Source organism: Alexandromys fortis, unplaced genomic scaffold, assembly GCF_014885135.2.
Source record: "Alexandromys fortis isolate MF-2015 unplaced genomic scaffold, M_Fortis_MF-2015_v1.1 scaffold_2_26212498_36691700, whole genome shotgun sequence".
NCBI classification, from domain to species: domain Eukaryota; kingdom Metazoa; phylum Chordata; class Mammalia; order Rodentia; family Cricetidae; genus Alexandromys; species Alexandromys fortis.
In genome coordinates, this window is record NW_026067931.1 from 7,567,383 (window position 1) to 7,579,435 (window position 12,053).

Here is a 12,053-nt window from a genome sequence, read left to right on the forward strand (position 1 = left end):
ATTATTGACTCGTATTTTGCTTAAGTTACCTTAAATGATTTGAAAAGAGTATTTAAGTAATTAATCATTTTAAAAAGTTTTAAGCCATTTTCTCATTTTAGATTATTTTAACACACATACCCATCACTCAAACCAATAGCTAAGAAATGGACACCTAAGTCTTTCAGCAGATCTCCATGGTAGTCATCATTCTGGATTCCACATTTACTCTCTTTCCTTTGAGTGCTACAGTCATTTTCCTGAATCAAGGTTAAGCTTTAAAAATATAACCATATTATGAGTAACTATTTCAATCATCTTTCAGTTAATATTTTATTATAGGCAATCCTATGTTTTTACCTGCATCTATATTTATTATCCTCTGCTGTGGGATAATACTTTTGTACACTGTAAAGATTTGTCACTAGTATTGGTTCAAAAAAAAAAAAAAAAACATTGATTGACCAGAGCTAGGCAGGAAGTACAGGCAGGGAAACCAGACTAAGAATTTTCTCTGGGAAGAGGAAAGGCAGAGATGCAATCATCAGCCAGATGCAGAGGAAGCAAGATGAGAATGCATCACTGAGAAAAGCTATCACGCTGTGTGGCTAAACACAGAAAAGAATTAAGGGCTAAATTAAGTTATAAGAGCTAGTTAATAAGAAGCTTAGTTAGTAGACCAAACAGTTTATTATTAATATAAATCTCTGTGTGTTTCTTTGGGACTAAACAGCCGAGAAACAGGGCAGGACAGAAAGATCTGTCTACAAACGACACACAAATACTTGGAAAGGATTTCCACATAAAGCTTGAGAAAGCTTTAAAAAAAAGAAAGGATTCTAGACATACAAGAACAGAGTCAAGCTCAGCTTCTTGATAATCGCCATTATTCTGTTAGATGATCTTTGTTGATGGTAAGCTGAGGTACGGCTCCTTCAAGAGAGACTTCCTGACTCAGCGATGGTTGCAAGAACCTTGCAGCTTTTTTTTCCACAGAAGACAAGAGGCTGTGGATTCATTCTTGGTTAAGAAAAATAAGGTTTGATCAAAGGAGACCTCCTGAAAAATCTCTGATAAGAGCGGATGGCCCAGATAATCCAATGTTTTAGAGTACCTCTGTGGCAGCTTCCTCTGAGTTCTACATCCCGAACAACTTCAAGACTCTTGGCTGAGATGATCCAGCCTTACAGAATACTCCAGTCAGGACTTGACCATTATCCTAATTCTTTGGGTCCTCCTAAGATTACCAGTGCCCCAAATCATCAGGAAATTGTCTAGAAAACTATGCTCACATCCCCCCCCCAAAAAAAACAGATTATGGATATTTGTTTAGTATGTTAGTTACAAGTTGTTATAGATAATGGTCAGGAATAAAGCTAAACAAAGGAGGTTAGAATCAGGGTCTTGTTCTAAAAAGAGAAAAAGGGGAACTGCTGTGGGATAATATTTTTATATATTGTAAACATTTGTCACTAGTTTGGCTTAATAAAATGATGGTTGGCCAGTACCCAGGCAGGAAGTGTAGGCAGGGTGACCAGACTATGAGAATTCTAAGAAGAGGAAAGGCAGAGATACAGTCATCAGCCAGAGATAGAGGAAGCAAGATGAGAATGCCTCACTGAGAAAAGATATCAAGCCATAAACAAAAATTAAGGAATAATTTAAGTTGTAAGAGCTATTTAAAAATAGGCCAAGCTAATAGGCTAAACAGTTTATAATTGATATAAGCCTCTGTGTGTTTCTTTCAGACTGAACCACTGTGGGACTGGGAGGGAAAGAAACAACTGACTGCAATCTTCTTTACTCTATTTTGGGTAATTATCTTCTATTTTATTTTCTCACTGTTTTTAAAATAATATTTTTATTATACATTGCTTTCTTTGAATTCTTCTCAAATATAATATTGATATTAACATTCCAGAATTTCATTTTAGTTGTGTAGGTTTTTATTTTTCATTTGTTTCCAAAATTTTTAAAAACAAGAATTTGTTGAAGGATGCCACTTGTTAGTTCCTGGCTGCCCAGCCCCAAAATAATCACATAGAAATTGTATTATTTAAATCACTGTTTGGCACATTAGCTATAGCTCTTTATGTGCTGACTCTTATATCTTAATTTAACCCATCTCCATGAATCTGTGCATCAACACGTGGTGTCTGTCCCCTGTGGGGCTACATGGTTTCTCCTTCTCTCCCTCCTTTCTCCCAGCATTTAGTTTAGTTTACCCCACATACCTAAGTTCTGCCCTATCAAAAGGCCAACGTAGTTTCTTTATTCACCAATGGTATTCACAGTATACAGAGGGGAATCCCACATCAAAAATTAACAAAATATAATATTGCCTTTATTATTAATTACTTTCAACATTTCCTAAGATTTACCTCTTTTATCATTTAAATACTTTATTAGCTGGTCCTAGTATGGGCATTGGACAGTTTTAATGGATTTTATTATTGAGATAGATATTATACCTTCACATTTATATAATTATCTGAACATCAAATTGTGTGTCCTCAGTCTTAACATTCTCTGAAAACAGTCCTTCACTCTTTCCTTGAATCCCACGCTGCTGCCTTACTATCTGATGTTGGACTGATTCTTGTTTCGTTGTTGTAATGTATTTCTCTCTATCCATTCTCTTTTCCTTCAATTAATACTTGGGCATTGTCTGTAGTACTCCAAGCCCACAGGATGGACAGAGTCCCCTCATGCAATACATCTGACTTATGCAAAATTTCTTTTTAAGTTTCAAAGGATGACTTTAAAGGAAGTCTTTCTTGACTTTCATTGTCTTGAAGAGTTACTCTTTACCATGTCACTGTTATTTTGCGAATGGGTTCTTCATCTGAAATGACTTAAAACACATCTGGCTTGTCCGGACTAGATCCAGTCTTCTCACATTTGCTGAAATGTGAATTCACATTCAGGTGAGGTTTGCATGGGGAAACATACAATCAACGGGGCCGGGGGAAGACTGCCTTAAGCAGCCCCATGCCCCTCCTCTGAATTACGAAGTGTAAAGAAGGCAAATATTTTTATTTTTCATAATATTTTTTCTCTTCTAGGCAAACAAAATTAGACTTTGTGCAAGAAGAAAGCTAGTTGTAGCTTAGGGAAAAGTATAAAGCAGAAGGAAATGGAGTGAACAAAAGATAAATATTCAAAATATATTCTTGCCTGGGAAGTCTCAGAGGTGCTAAATCCTTTATGAATTGTTCTTCCTTTTGTGAAAAACCAGATATAATCATAGGCAAGTGTCTGTGCATGGCCTTCATTAACATACCCTTCTTATTAAGTGTAGCAAGACTTATCCACAGACTCACAAGAGGAAAAGAAAATGGAACCAGGGAGAAAAGAGGGGTGACAGTTTACATTTGTTTGGGAAAAAGCACATAACTCAGGAAACTAAGCAAACTTTATTTTTACTGAACTAGCACAAATCAATGTATATCTTTTTACAGAACATCATCAATAAAATAGTATCGTTCTGGGCCATCTGAGATCTCAACAGGACTGCAACAGATAATTGTCTTTGTGAGGAATATCAACAAGCAGGAATGTCTGTCTTTTATTTTTTTCTTCCTACCTTCCTTCCTTCTTTTTTCCCTAAGTGTTAGACTTTAATACTGGAAACTTTGTCACATGCACATCACTGACGTAAATACCTCAGACAGGTATTTAAAACTGAGACCCACCTGCTGGCAAAGATTTGATGAAATACAGTGCCTGCTCTACCCTCATATATTTTTGTTAAATTTGTTATTGTTTTAATTTTTGAGTCTCAGGCTATAGCTCAAATTGGTCAAGAACTAACAGAGGATCATCTTGCCTCATCTCCAAATGCTGGGACACCAACTATAAGCCACCATGTTTATCTCACTCTTTCAAAGGGAAAAGACAAACATATTGCTCACAGACATCAAGATCTGTGCAAGGTCTGATAATCCGTCTGTAAAAATGACAAGGGCCAGTCATCTACCTAGCAACTATTCTTGCTACTAAGATATTATGCAGAATGGGACTCTATCTATCTATCTATCTATCTATCTATCTATCTATCTATCATCTATCTATCATCTATCTATCTATCTATCTATCTATCTATCTATCTATCTATCTATCTATTTCTATCTTTGCCTCCCTCTTTTCCTGCCTGTGTAGGTATAGGTGTTCTATTTTCACCAAAACTTTACAAATGATTTTCTACATATAGCTGTTGAAACGTGAGGAATTTGATAAATGTGCAATCCAATGATTCATCCTAAATACTAAAGACATATTAATGGAGAATGTTATTTCATTCAGAGATGACTACATAGTAGGAAGGAAATTGCCATGAGGTCTTCATCTAAGAAAAAAAAGTAGCCCCTGAGAGCACATCAATCAACCACACAACTTCTTATGCTGTATGAGCATTTCTTTCATGTTTCTTTTCCAGTTTGAGTGTCTGGATTTTTAGAACAACCTATGCTTGCTAGATGTATTAGTGCCCACCTATAATCTAAGTACTCTATAGGCTGTTGAAGACAGATTTCTAGTTACAACCCAGCCAGGACTAGAAGGGAGACCCGGTCTCAATAACATATGCCAAAATAAATCCCTAAAAGAGGACAAACTAAACAACAAAAACCACCCATAAAACAGCATGGATTTTTTTAGAATAATATTTGAGCATGATAATGTAAAATCTCATTACCAAAATAATTGCTTTGCTTCAAATATGGAAAGAAATCTATTGCACAAGTATTGAACCTGCAGAATATATAAATCACCAAAAATTGTTCTGGAATATATGGTAATACTATCTGTAAACACTGTGTGTAGGATAAAAAAATCAATATGATCTTTCAATGCCACATATCCAATTTAAACACTAGAGTGTTCCTAACATCACTAATGGCACATGACTCCATGTCTGACCTCAGTTACTCCTACTCTCCCTGAAGACTAGCTGTGAATTTAGAGGCTTGTTACTATCTCATTGCTTTTTATAATATTCCCACCTTGATTAATATCTCTAAATATATGTGATATCCTAGTCAGCATGTTTTTGAAAGATTTTTAAATAATATTTTTATTTGGTCTTTGGGAATTTCATGAATATATTTTTAACTAAAATGAATTACTTCCTCTTTCCCTTTTTGACTCTGAATGTCATGTTCTAAGATGGAACTGCATTTCTTCTGTTGCTATGAAGTATTCTTTCTGTTGGGTACACATTATCATACTGCATGACTATTCGATGTTCTCTGTGCTCCAGAAATCCTGGAAAATGTGAACTGGTCTTGCCTTGAAGTCTGTAAGTAGGGAGAGAATCACAGGGTATGTATGCATGTATCTAACTCCATATGACAATTTGAGGTTGGTCTTCAAATTTGTCTAAGAAACAGAAGTTTAAAACTTTGTTCACATCTTTGGATAATCTTCATATTTAGAGATTTTAATTTTTTTTTTTTGCCCATCTTGGATCTTACTATTGGTTTTAATGTGTATCTTACTGGCTAACAAGCTTGCTGCTATCTGGGTTTTCATCTATAACATTCTATTTCATGTGTAAAACAATGCACTATGATCTCTTCTGAGATTTGATTCAAGGATTTGTTCAAAGTCTCTAAGTAGAATAAATTTAAGCCACAAGCCATACATCATGACCTGCTTGAAGTTACTAAAATCCACAAGGAGTTTTATTTTTTAATATGCTAAATGTCAAGGTTAAAGAGGCAATTTTTTTTTTTTTTTGCTTTTCTCTGGAGTAGACGTTTTATTTGTACTTTGTCTAAAAAGCATCCTCAAACTGCCTGTTATAGCTCTTTTAGACTCACATCTCCTACAAGCCCTGGGTAATTTTTATCTAAAACAATTACACTTTTTCAATAAAAAGAATGGTTAAATTTAAAAGCATCTCAACTATTCTTTGTATTTATGAACATAACCAATACATAGGTCATCCATCAGCAAATCTATGGATGGTCTAGCATAAATACAATTCAATCATAATTTATCATTCAAATGTTTTCACATAATAGTCCCAGAGATTTCCACTCACAACTTGACATACACATAATCGTTTTGGAAAAGATTTAAATCCACGTCTGAAACTATACCTTCCATAATGACATGACAGTCACGGCACAGACATAATGTTCTCACTTGTCCAAGGACTCTCTAGCTAGGCATTAATGTCCCCAATTTACTGCTCCACCTCCAAGAGGATTTCACAGCCAAACCTCTCAGTGCTGTGCCACTCAGATTAGAGTAGAGTCATTTTCCTAGAATATCAGTCAGCTAAGCACCTCAGCTTTAGACAGCTAAATAAAGGCAGCTTCATACTTCATAAATGCATACAAGATATTCCAATAAAATAGTTTGAAACTATTTAAATCCCATGGACATCTCGGGTTTTATTGGGCAGTCAAATACTGTTTTTATTTTAAATTATATATGAAGAGTACAATATAGTGCTGTTACGGAGTAAATAAAAATATTAATAGAGTCCTTGCCCTGTGTTCTTCATTTTATGTCTCCCATCCCATCTATTCATGTCAAGACTCGGGAAACTGCTAAATAGTTTTCAGTTAACTTAACTCCCACCAGAAAAAAAAATCCTTTCCTCTGACATGGAGAAGCATGAGTGGTTTTAACTGAGCAATGTGTATTCTACCTTCTTCATTAGCCTCAAAGTCAGTTTCAAGCACCTGACACAACGTTTTTAGTAATACCAGTTACCATCTTCTCCAGTCTTCCTCTCTGCCAGACAACACATGAGTGTTTTGACACATTTCCCCTGATCTCAGAGCTCTGTATGATGGCCCACGTCATCCAGCAGTGAATGCCTGAGCTGTGTTCTACCTCAGGTCACTGCTTCCACATCTCCTGCCACTTTAGAGCGCTGCCACACACGGTGAGCAAATCGCCTCCCCACTGCCTGATCCAGCAGGTGGCTGTGAAATTAAACTATTTCTTTCAGCACAAGCAGGTTCAGAATTATTTGGCACATAACAAAGGAGGAACCTTTTACTGTGAAATCTTAATTCATTTCCATGCATAATAAGTGTTTACTCTGGAGCCAGGTATTATTTAATAATTATCTGCTTAAATCACTTTATGCATCCATTTATCAAGGCTGGGATAAAGAAATGGCATGACCAAAATTTGTAGCTTTGGAGGTTATGAAAAGCTTCTGTTGTTGCCTCCAATTGAAATGTTGACATATCCACAAGCAGTAGAAATCGGTCTATTTCTAATGCTACGTAAATTCAAGAAAAAAAAAAGCAAAATAAAGGAAAAAGGCAACAATTGCAGCCTGGGTAGATCTTGATGTATATGTAATTCTTATGTATTTTTTAAGCTTCCCTTGCCTAGTTTCTTCCCTATAAAACGTGATAACGTACATTTGACTTCTTTCAGGTAGAAACTATTCAATAAAGACATGGATGCAAAGCAATTTGGTTTCTCAGAGCTGAAATTTTTACAAACAAAAGCCATTATCGTGATGTTCCTGTTATTATTCAGTTATGCTATAAAACCTCACAAATGCAACCAAGGGGTGGGGGTATCAACCTAGCACATCATTGAAAAAGCTTTTATCTTCCTTACTCTTCTATCTTTGAAGCATTAGTTTCAAAAATATCTTATGTATTTGACAAGCCAGAAAAGAACTATTGTCAGAGATGTGAAAGGAATTGGTATGTAGGTAACAGTCCAATAATACCCGTTTCCCTGATGTGTAAAATCCTGAAAATAGAGATGCCGATAATTATTAGAATAATTCTAACCTTTAGTTAGCTTTCATACTTACTAAATAACTTACATCTAGTTGTATTTTTAAATCTACTTTATTTTGATAACAAATTACGTATAATAGAAGACACACAGGTTAGCTATAGAGTTCAATGAACTGAGACAAATGTGTAAATCCAAATAAGAACCCCTAGACTAATCAAGATGTACGATATTTTTATCTCATCAGAAACTTTTCTCATGTTTCACTGCATAGAACCAGAAATTAGGTCTTATGTTTAAATAAATAGCATTATGTTGCATTCAAAATTCCCCTGTCTCGATTCCTGCTTGGAAAGATGAGAGACAGGGCAGTGTGAACCATCAGCTACTCCATTACTTCTTCTTCTTTTTAAAATAATTGACATGTATTGATGGGATGGATAAATACAAACACATTTTATCCCAAGTCCTTGTTATTCTTTCTTGCTCCAATCCAATTTTTCTCTACATGTTTCTTATTACAGTTTGCAGGGTTTGTGTGTGTGTGTGTGTGTGTGTGTGTGTGTGTATTCGAGTGTCCACTCAATATCTAGCTCACTGACTGGATTTGAGACCTTCCAGAAAATCATGTTTATTTTTTTTTTTTGCCAGTATATTCTGGATTGAACAATGCAAGATACTTTCTTGGTACATAAAGGAAGTTGATAATTAATTTTCAGAACAATGATAATAAATACCTGTATTAATCAGGCTTCTCTAAATGAACAGAACTGATAGAATAAATAAATATATAATTATATATTAGTAAGGTATCTGTTAGACTGGCTCACACACTGTGATCTGGAGAGTACAACAGTGCTGTCTCCTGATGTAAAGGATCCAGTAGTTGTTCAGTCTGTGAGAATAATGTCAGTGGTCCTGATCTGGTGCTAGATACCTAGGGAAGTCCTATAGTCCTGCCAGTTTTCAGTTCACATTGGAATCTCAAGGAATTAGATTCTATCATCAGCAATGGAGTCTCTCAGGACAGTCCAATGGGCATGAGGGCAAGTGGGCAGAAATCAAAAGTGCTCTTCCACCATGTCCTTTTAAGTAAGCTGACACCAAAAGGTGTGGGCCAAATTTAGGGTGGGTCTTCTGAATTGAAGTGACTGGGATTTGCGGTGGGTCTTCCACTTCAGATAATCTAATGAAGACAAATCCCTCATGTGTGTACTTAGTTGTTTCAGTTTTAGGTAATTCCAGTCATTGCCAAGTTAACAATCAAGATTAGCCATCAGAACACCTGATTCAATTTTATAGCATTATTAAGTATCTACTCTAGGTTGATGGGCTGTATTGAAGAAAGTAAGGGTAGAAAAAGTTCTTACTGAACCTGATCTTACACTAAATCTACAGTTATGTGCCAACAAAACATTTTTGCTATTACCATTTAGACTTTTAGATAGCTTCTCTAGTTTAGGTGACCATTGATAATGTGTGGGAGGAAGTCAGGGAGGACGACTTACTGTTTTAGAAAAGTCATGTCCCACATTTAACACATTAACACTGACTTTGCAGCCACACTCTTTGCCACTGTATTATCTATTTATTAACTCTCTGCATAAGTTAAGGAGTGTCCCTGAGCTATACACCCTAGTAGTTTTGAAATAATGATTTCTACCTCATATTTATCATGATAGGTGAAAAGAAACAGATGTATTGGTCAAGCCATGAAGGATGGACAATCACAGTGAACTTGTGTTCTCTGCAGGTGAACCATCCTAAGAAGGCCTGATTATTACAATTTGCTTCCAGCCTGTATCTCTTTCCATCCAGTGGATGGGGATAAAAGTTCCAAACTTCTGCAAGTTGATCATTTAGTGACCATATTCTAAGACTGTGCAGAGTCCTAATGTCTGAGCATTAGCAGCATGCTCTATAGAGGTTTTAGAGGAATTACTGCAAATATCCTTTTCACTCAAGAAGCCAGAAAGGTTTTAGGAGGTTTGTGTTAAAAACTAGGACAAGTATTAATAGTAATTAATTTAATCTGATACTTGTCTTAAAATATTTTTAACCACAGTTGTAGGAAACACAATACACCCAAATAAAGATTATGAGTGGGTTTGGAAAAAGAATATACAAATAGAAACATACATTTCTAGGAAACCTTTGTCAGAAAAAAGGCTCTTTGAGTGCTGAGTCTACCAGAAAATGCCTATTAAAAATTAGATTAAAACCTTGATGGGCAAACTCTTAGACTGCATGTGAGAAGCTAATGTAAAAGTTTGACCTTAGTGCCTCTTGATAGGAACAATGGGTCTACACATACATGTTCTCCCACATCTATGGGGACTTGGGGACTTACAGACACATGGGTCCGCTCTGAAGACACGTACAACACACATGCTCTCTCTCTCTCTCTCTCTCTCTCTCTCTCTCTCTCTCTCTCTCTCTCACACACACACACACACACACACACACTCAAAAATAGAAAACGGGTAAAATTAAGATATTTCCGGAAATCAAACAGCCAACAAGGATCCTAGTTAATGGTTGAACTCAGGACAATTTACTCATATGTTATTGAACATTTCTTTTGTTTTATTCTATCGAACATTTGTTTTGTACCAGCTGCATGGAAAGTACTCTTCTTTGCTTGGGGACATGTTTTGAAATGTCAAATAAGAAACACAATGTTTGTCCAATATATTTTCAATCTGCTTCTGAGATCTTGTAGTTGTCCAAGACATTACTCCCGCCTTAAAAAACTGAGGTAGCATTGTTTTCCTAATCCAACTTTCACCCACACTTCTGTAAGCAGCCCTTTGAAACCAACTGAATCACACACACACACACACACACACACACACACACACACTCACGTACTCTCATGTGCGTGCACACACACACACATACACACAATGAAGGTATGAAAATGTCATGAAGTAACACTTTATTATATAATTGACATATAGCTAGAGAAAACCATGAGAAGGGATAGGGAGATGGCTCATTGCTTGTCAGATGTAAAATGCTTATCACGTGGGTGCCAGAACATGAGTTTGAAAAGCTCTAGACACTAGGCAAAACCAGAACCAGTACCATGCATCTGCACTCCCAGGGCTCTCCCAGTGAGATGGGCAATGTTATCTCGGGGGCCATCTCTTCCTTCCTCCCTCATTTTCTTCCTCACTTACTTCTTTCTCCAGTAAAAATAATACTCAAATTAGACCAGTTTTTGAAGGAAAGTATTTCCTTGGTTTCAATGCAAGGGTGATACGAGATAGCTGATTAATCTTTCATCCTCTAATGTCTTTTGCTTTTTAAGCTCTCAGAGGAATCGTGGGGGTAGACAGAAGTGCCAGGTAAGTAAAGAATTATTAGGATTGGGCTCTACCTAGATCTCCTTTTTATTACACAATGTTACACACATACACATTCTTATTAAGAAAGAAACTCCTTAGTGAAGGGAATAATCCCTTTCATTTTCCAAATAAGAGCAGGGTAGCTGACAGTAGGAAGAGAATTGACAGTAGAATCCCCAGGTGAAAACCTTTGTCATTTTCTTATTTAGTGAAATGAACATGAGGCAAGAGTATATTAATTTTATTACAGGGCAGAAGAACTCGACTCATCCTACCCTTTTGTACTGAACTCCCATTTGGCAAGCAGCCACTGCTATCTAATTCATTAGATTACCAGAGCTCAAACTGCTTCTGATTTTTGCATTGTAGAACAGAACCCAGACATTCTTACTTTAATAAAAGGGTCTGTCTCGAACACTAGCTTTCTAAGTGGCTGATAACATGTCAGTTCCAGCTTGCCATCAGAGCTGATTATTACCCCCTGCTCCCCAACAAACCAATAAAAGCCTTTTTATTCTATTCCTTAAAGTGTGTCCCAGGATCGTAGATAAAGCCAGGTCAATTGCATGCTTACAGAAAACAAAGGACATAACAAAGTCATTCCTGTAAATAATAGTCTGGAAATGATATGGGAACAGTCATCAATTAGAGATGCGATAGAAAATTCCACTTTTTTATTATTGTATTACTCTTTCAAACCTTAGGATCTATTTCTTCTTCAATGCCAGTGTGCTAGAGAAGATGAGAAGGAAGAACACACATGGATTAGCAAGAGGCTGGATTTGTTGTGAAAAGTGTATTTCAAAAATACAAACTATACAGGAAACAAAACGTGACAGAAAACCCTGAAGTAATAGAAGCAAAACAAAAACCCACACTGTTCAAAATGTGGATTCTGCTTCCCTCAACACACATCACCATGACAGGAGATCAGCAACGTGATACACAACATGACACTTCGCAGAATGTCAGTTTTCCTTGGCAGGTAGTTTAAAGCATTGT

The 12,053-nt window shown here is 36.2% G+C and overlaps 1 long non-coding RNA gene across 1 annotated transcript in view; it reads left to right on the top strand.

The window, feature by feature from the left end:
• Positions 1–12,053, top strand: part of LOC126503661 (uncharacterized) — a 43,684-nt gene that overhangs the window by 18,208 nt on the left and 13,423 nt on the right. The window contains exon 2 of the long non-coding RNA XR_007592355.1: positions 1,728–1,793. This is a non-coding gene — a long non-coding RNA (uncharacterized lncRNA). The remainder of the gene's footprint in view (positions 1–1,727; positions 1,794–12,053) is intronic.